An 8,592-nucleotide genomic window follows, 5' to 3' on the forward strand; every position below is an offset into this window, starting at 1 on the left:
AAGAGCCGTGGCTTCCTCGTCATGCTCCTCATATATCCCTTTGTATAACTTGCTGTAACGCAGTTAATAATTACAGAAAAAATGCTAGAAGAAAACTTGGTCCCTTTTTTTTCTAAGCAATACAGAAAGAAGGGGAAGGAGCAACAAACAAGAATTTAAGAAAAGAGTACAAATGAGAGCTCCAGAAAGCATACTCATAAGAATTGTGAGCCACGTCCCATTTTGGAGCCAGATGAGCTCTCTGATTGGCTTGCCTTTGGACTTTTGAAGGCTTCCCAAGGAACGCAGACAAAAAAGACTATGGACTTTTTTTGTGACAAAGATCACCTCCAAAAGATGCTGGCCATTCTTTACAGATAACAATTGGAAAACGCAATATCCTGCGAGTCTAAAAATTGCATCAATGTCATCTTCAAATGACGAAAATACATTTTTAAAAAAATCTTTATATATAAAAATAAATAAATAAAAAATAAAAAATAAAACCCTTAGCAGCCGGCAACCGCCCGTGGGTCTTCGGGTGTTATTTTTTGAGCAATTTTCTGCCTTGCCAATCGTTGACTTTGGGTCTACCGTATTTTGGTTCGTTGTAAACGCAGGTGGGTTGGGTGATAAGTATAGAAAATTATTTTTAAGATTCACTTAACCACCTTCCATTGTCATTACTTTTGCCATGTATTTTTTATGTTCACTTTCTCTCAATATGGTATATTAATTTTTCAATTGTTTGAAATATCATCTTTTCATTAACTTTTCTCCAAATATCCTCATTTATTTTAGAAAAAATAAATAAATAAATAAAAAATAAAAAATTGCAAAGATTAAGGTGTTAACCTAAATTTAACGGTATTCACAAAAATTCCCATGCCTCAACCTTTGTAAAAAAATTTAAATATATATAAGTATTTTAAAATTTTATTGGAATTTAACGAAAAGTTTTAGTAGATGAACTTTAGTAAAAACATAAAAAAAATGAGTAAGCTAGTAAAATTTTTCCTTATTTTTATTAAGTCTTCGCGGACCCCAGCTGTATCTCCTTTTCTCGTTTGGATTGGTTTTGATTAGATGTATCCCCATGCCTCAATCTTTGCTGCAGGCTACTTTTGACTGGTGCTCTTTTATATTAATAATAAAATAAAATAAAAACTCAATATGGCTCTCATTATCTTCGAATAGGAAAAGTAGATAAAAATTAATATTTTAAATAAAAAAATAAAAAATTGATATTTAAAATGATGAGCATGTAAGTAAATAAGTAAATATGATCGGTTAGGTGATATTTATTGAGCAAGATGGGAGTGCTCATCAAGGACTATAGATTTGTGAGCCGTTGATGACTCTCATCTCCATGGCTGTGATCGGTTAGGTAAGATAAAACCGAGCTTGCTCCTCTAGGTAGGTTTCTTAATTTGAAGTTTCAATAATTTCTTTAATTAATTATGTGTTTGGTTGCTGGGAAAATGTAGGGGGAAAAAAAAAACGAATTGAAGTTTAGTTATATTTTGAATTTGAATTTCCATTGCTTGGGTTTTCAGTGCAACCATATAATTGGCTTAGTTCAGATAAGATTTATATGGGTTAATTTTGGATGCGAGTTAATCAAACTTAATTAGGTTGCTCCTTAATGGAGCTTGAAGAATAAATGTTGCAGGAAAATCAGCAACTAAATTAGAATATATTGATAGAGAAGATCAACACAGAAATGGAAGTCAAAATATTGAGTAGATCTATGAGTGCTTGAGTTAGTTGTTAAAATTCTAACTGCATCTTACAAGTTACATGAATAAACATGAAAAAAAAAACAAAAAACAATATAAGCTAAAGATTTCGGATTTCACCCCTTTTTGGTAGCCAATTACTTTACTACTGGTGGGGAAGGAAATCGATTACTGATAATCCTTTAAAGATATCTGGCGAAAGAGCCTTACTTAAAACATGTTTAGGATTGATTTTGAGAAATAAAGATTTTAAGTCAAAAAACACATTTTGACAAAAGCTTCATTTTTAAGCTATTGTCAAAGTGTGTTTTGATCATTTTTGGGCTTTTGAATCCTTAAAAGCGTTTTCAATTCTTTTTACCAAACAAGTATTTCTATTTTCTCAAACAGACTTTTTGAGTGTTAAACACATTTTTAGGCCTTTGAGACGTACACCCAAACAAACCCTTAACCTTACTACTTTCGAGCTTACCTTTCGTTAAAGCCCTTGGCTGACATTAGGAATGGCAGGGAACAATTACCAAAATTGATGTAGACGACAAAGAAGAAAAACAGACTTTCAATTTTTTTTATTCACCAAAAGCTGAATAAAATAGAAAACTAGGTTTAAACAGACTAGGGATTATACCTTAATCGTAACCGTACTTGGACACTAAAATAACATAAAGTCTAAAATAAAATAATACAACTTGTCTTAAAAATAAATAATAAAATAAAAATGCAAACTAATAAAAAGCCCCATAATCATTCAGCTCTCAATCACCCGACCACAAGATTATGGGCTCGTGAAATCTGCTGCTCATGTATGGTTTCCCACATCATAATGGTTCTAGAACATTTCTTTTCTTTGACATAGGAATCAGTCACAGGGCCTCTATTATTGAAATAGTTACACTATTTTTTGAGCAATTTCTTGTACCGTCAATTATAAAATTTGTGTCCATCATATTCTGATCCGTGGTAAACACTGATTGTTTGGGTGTAGGTTACGCCTTTGTAAACCCTACATGTCCAGACATGACACCAACCTGTTCGGACATCCAATGAAGAATGAAACTCTCTGGAATTCCTGTCCCGATGCGTTCTCAAGCTGTCCAGACAGGTCTTGTGAATTGAACTCTTTGGAAATCATGTTCGAACATAGCTTGCAAAATAGATGTCTCTGGAATTTATGTCGGGACACATGTTCTGGCTGTCCAGACATGCTGACTACAATGAACTCTCGGGAAAACTGTGTCCGGACACATTAGACTGAAGAACTCTGATTTCTACAATACTTCATACTTGAACTCATTTTGCAACTATTACATTAAAAACACCGAATGAGTCAATCTAAAACTAACAATATGGGGTCACTCGAATTTAAAGGGACGCAAAAACAAGAAACCCAAGGACGTGGTGTGAGTCATGGAGATGGGGTATCGCAAGGTAATTATGATATGGGTCACATCATTGCAGTTATGTGTATCACATAATTTGAAGGTATGGTTCAAAATCTTCAAGAACATGTCGTTTTAGTTATAATATTGTTAGGTTCACAAGTATAGTTTTGATGTGTAGTCGAATTAGTCATAATTTGGGTATAAAATATTGAGTAGATGTGCGCTTGAATTAGTTGTTAAACTTCAGTCTCTTACATGAGTAAACATAAAAAGACATAAGCCAAGATTTCAGATTTCATCTATTTTTGGTAGCCAATTAGTTTATTGAGGGAGAAGAATGAAATCGATTACTGATAATCTTTTATAGACACCTCGAGTAGTTCATAATGAAAATTAATGTGTGCATATATACTATAGGCTAGTGTTTACCAATGTAGAAGTACATGAAAAAAAAAAAAAAAAAAAAAACCTATACTTAGATCCCGTAAAAACTTACAAATTTTATCTTAATAGAATTAACTGTATTATTGGCAACAAAACTAAAATATGAGTGAACTAAGACAATGTTTTTTGTGACAACTATGTATGTAGCGTATCAACATGCATACAGATAAGACAAAAATATTGATTCTACAACATTTCTTTTATTTGATTTGGAATCAATCATTGGGCTTCCATTGTTGAAATAGTTAAACTATTTTTTGAACAATTTCCCTGCACTATCAACTATTCAATTTGTGTGCATCATATTTCAGCGTATGGAAAATGCTGGTTGCTTAGCTTTAGGTAGAGGTGTTTGTTCATTGCTAATCATTGAGATTACATCAAGCATGGTAGGTCGATTAGTTGGGCTTTCTTGGATACAAAGAAGGCCAAAGTTAATGAACCTCAACAGAATACAAGTGAAAGAAGCATATCCTATTGTTGGCTCCATCAAGTCCAAACTTCGATCATCTCTCCACGACTCCCAAGCCTAGTGTCATTTCAAATGAGATTAAATTTAATCAAAAACTAATAGCATTTTAATTTATAAGATTAATGTAAAACAAACAGAATTTAAGAGAGTATAAAAGCTACATACGTAACTAAGAAGATTGAGTGACTCAGTGTTAAAGAAGCTAGTGTTCTTTCTGCCAATCACAATCTCTAGCACCAATACTGCAAAGCTAAACACATCAGACTTTATCAAGTATTGACCCATGATAGCATATTCGGGAGACATGTACCCACTGAATTCCAAAATTTAGTACATCACTCTTTTAGCAGTTTTCTAAGAGAATTTAATTGGCAATTGCAAATATCATATGTAAAATGAGTTGCATACTTACTAAGTTCCAACAATTCGTTTTGTGTTTGCTTGTGTTTCATCGCCTCCAACTATTCGAGCCATGCCAAAATCTGATATTTTTGGATTCATTTCACTATCCCTGAGAATGCTACTTGGTTTTAAATCTCTATGTATGATTCGTAACCTTGAATATTGATGAAGATAAAGAAGCCCTTGAGCGATCCTTTCAATAATGCGTATGCGTGTCTCCCAACCTAACATCTTTTTCTTGATTCGATCTATTTAAAGAGTACAATCAAGGAAATTAGTGCTTAAGAACCTAGAAACATATTGAGAGAAAAATATATACACATAAACATGCACTCACTAAAACGGTAGAAGTCCAAACTTTTATTGGACATGTGCTCATATATTAATATATTTTCATCTTACTTGATATAATAACCTAAGAGTCTGACAAGATTTCTATTATGAAGTTTTACAATTAGTATTGTCTCATTTCTGAACTCTTTAATTCCTTGTCCAGATCTTTTTGAAAGCATCTTCACTGCGATTTCCTGCCCTCTCAGTAATTTTCCCTATGAAAGAGAACCATAAACTCTTTAAACTTTCATGAAGGTTTACCATGCATTAACCCTTTAAAATTCTATTTCCCCCCCTAAAAAAAAAAAAAACAAATTGGACTAACAATTATTCTTATGACGAAACTGAGAAAAGGACACTATGGTCCTCCTACTATCATGCCTAATATATTGAGAGAGAGGACAATTAAAATAGAAATTTTTTTAATTTTTTAATTTTTTAAAAAGTGGCAAGTATCCCTTGTGGGATTGACATCTCCATCAATTCTAAATGAAAATTGATGATGAGCTTTGGGAAAAAAAAACTAGAAGGAGCACTTAAGGTCAAATGGGTGGTCGAATCACCTTTTAGGGTGGTCAGTCGCTCCTATAAAAGGCTAGATGTGATTTGACCACATCCCTAAATTGGAAATTATAATTTATACCTTAAGCTACAAATAATCACAATTAATCTGATTATCATAGATAAAATCACCACAATCACAATTAGCAAAAAATTAAATGAACACACGAATTTAATGCTGAAGTGGAAACATTTTTGAAGAGCTCTTCAAAAAGTAAAACCACTTAAGGAGTTAGCTAACACCAAAGACATTCACAATAGAAAAATTATGTTACATATTGTTCTACTTACAAAATCTAATAACCTTGGTAAATGGTACGTTCACCTCCCACCACAGTGACTTCAGTAGTTTAATTTGGCTTTCTTCTATATGAATTACCTTCACGAATGAACCTTGTCCACTTCAAATCAAAAATATGATTGGTCTTTTCCTTTTTTCATGTAGAGGCACTCAAACTTTCACAATAATTTATTTTCTCAATCTAATCTTAAGTAATCAAATTATATTTCTAAACTTTAATATTTGAATTGTTCTTCTAAGTTGATGTGTTGATGAATATATAGACATTCTTTTCATATTTTAACTTTACAAAATATATACTTCTAGTTAATGTGTTGATGATTATTTATTTATTTTTTTTATTTACATTATTTATTATTTTTGACGATAATTATGTTTCAGTTATTTCTTTTATTTATTTTTTATTATTATTTTTTTTATATAAGTATTTCTTTTTCCTCAGTCACTGTATATATTAAGGGAAAATTTCAAATACGGGGAACCTAGCCCTTAGCCCCCTGATTCCGACCGTGGGCTATTCATCACCAGACCATCTTGCATCTTTTCTATTGGGCCAACCCAATTCAGCGCTGCATCTTCGAATGGACCGATCTAGAGGAGATTGTAAGCCCTTGATGAGTCTCATCTCCATGGCTGGGATCTGTTGAGAAAGCTCAATTCCAAGTTCCAATAAGTTCTTCAAATCAATTCTTTGTTTGGTGGCTGGGAAAATGTAGGAAAATAAACGAATTGATGTTTAGTTATATTTTGAATTTCCATTGCTTGGGTTTTCAGTGGCTTGGTTCATATAAGATTTATATGGGTTAATTTTGGATGCGGGTTAGTCAAACTTACTGAGGTTAATTTCTCCTTAAAGGAGCTTGAAGAAGAAATCATAGAATGACAGGCGCTTTTGGAGCTTGTCAAGAATCACTATTAGCTCATAACAGAGAAGAATAAAGTATTAGTCCAAAAAAGATAACATAAATTTGTGTAGATTTTTTATGCTCAGCAGCAGCAAGTCTGAGATAAATATCTTGTCCAATCTTGCCACCATGTGAGAGTTGACGTAAGTTCAAAACTAGCATGAATTGCTTCAAGCAACTATATTAGAGCCACAGAAAACTCTTTAATCTCATTCACTTCTATAGCAACGAACCTAGCATGAATGGCAAGAAATAAAGCAGCTTACGAATTAATATAGATTCATGCCCTAATTTCCAACAAAGTGTCAAAAAAAAATACTGGGTTTGGAAACCATCCGATCTCATGATCAGGGTGACTCCTTTGTTAAATTTAGGAGATCAAACTCATTATTGCAACCACAACATGATCCATTCTTTGGTTTTTCTCCAAAATCAAGACAATTTGAGTGTTTCAAGTCTTAACATGTAAGTCATGTACATTTGTTTTGGGTTTGTTGTTGGGGAGGTCACCCCATTTTTATTTTTAGGATCACTCACTTCTTCCTTTTAGATCAGAAGTGGGAAGGATCCTCTCCCGTAACCATTTTCTTATTCAATTAAAAAAAATCATGTATGTTAATTTTTGTCTATTTTAGTTCCCATTTCTAATGAATTTCGCAACAAAATGGTAGTTTGAGAGGTAAAGAATCTCAAAGTAAATGAATTTAAGAAAGGATTCTCTCTCTCTCTCTCTCTCTCTCTCTCTCTCCTCTCTCTCTAGGGATTCAGTGAACTATGGTTGGGTAAACCAGAAAGGAAATTAAAACATGCAACACACAATCAGTCAATCATAAAGAGCCGCCACTGACCCGCTTGACTCCAACTCCATATTGAAATTCAGTTAAAATCATTATAAACCACCTACTCTCTGGGCAGCTCCTCACTTGTCATTCTCTCTTCCTTGTCTCATTTCTCACTCTTCCCCGCTTCTTTTTTATTTTCTTAGGCCTCCATTTCCAACGGAAAAGGCAAAAAAAATGCAATGGAAAACCCTAATAGCTCGCCCTTCTCACACCCTCTCTTCCAAAACCCCACTTAAAGGCCACTCTCTCTTTTCCCTCGCTTTCACCCCCCTCTTTTCCCTTCAAATTAAAAAAAAAAAAATTAGAGATATTTTTGTCTTTTTAGGAGTAAATCAGGAAAGTTAATGGCTAAACACGATGGAGGGGTTCAAATTAACTGCAATTAAAAGTTCAGCGATCTAAATTGAGAGGTTTTGAAGTTTGGGGACTTCTCAAAATGATTGGTAATTCAGGGTCTAAAGTAAAATTATCATTTTTTTTTAATATAAATAATTTAATCTCATTAAAAAGGGTATAAGGCTGCAATTCCTAGCACATGAATTATACAAGAAAAATCTCTATTAAAAAATAAAAATAAATAAATAAAGCTATCGGGCTACCATTATTGAAACAGTTATTTTGTTTCTTGAGCAATTTTCTACATTGGCAACCGTTGTATTTCGGCCTGTGCAAAAAGCTGGAGGCTTTGGTATAGGTAAAGGCGCATATTCATTGCTAATAAATGAGACTACCTCAACCATGGTAGGTCGATCAATGGAGCTTTCTTGTACACAAAGAAGCCCGATGTTAATGAATCTTGATAGAATAGACGTAGAGGAAGGATTTCCTGTTGTTGGATTCGTGAACTCCAAACTTCGATCATTTCTCCACAACCCCCAAACCTGTTTTCATTAGTAAATATTTGTTTAAATAAGAAGCATTTCAATTTGTAAGACTAAGGTAAAACATAAAGAAATCGAAAGGGTATAAAAGGCTACTCACATAACTAAGAAGATTGAGTGAATCACTGTTAGAGAAGTCAGTATTCTTCCAGCCCCTCACAATCTCTAGCAATACTCCAAAGCTAAAGACATCAAATTTTACTGAGTATAAACCCTTGATAGCATATTCGGGAGACATGTACCCACTAGATTCCAAAATTTGGTACATAACTCTTTTAGTAGCTTGCTAAAAGAATTTAATTGGCAATTGCAAATATCATATGTAAAACAGGTTGCTTACTTACTAAGTTC

This window comes from Corylus avellana, chromosome ca1 (assembly GCF_901000735.1).
Source record: "Corylus avellana chromosome ca1, CavTom2PMs-1.0".
NCBI lineage: Eukaryota > Viridiplantae > Streptophyta > Magnoliopsida > Fagales > Betulaceae > Corylus > Corylus avellana.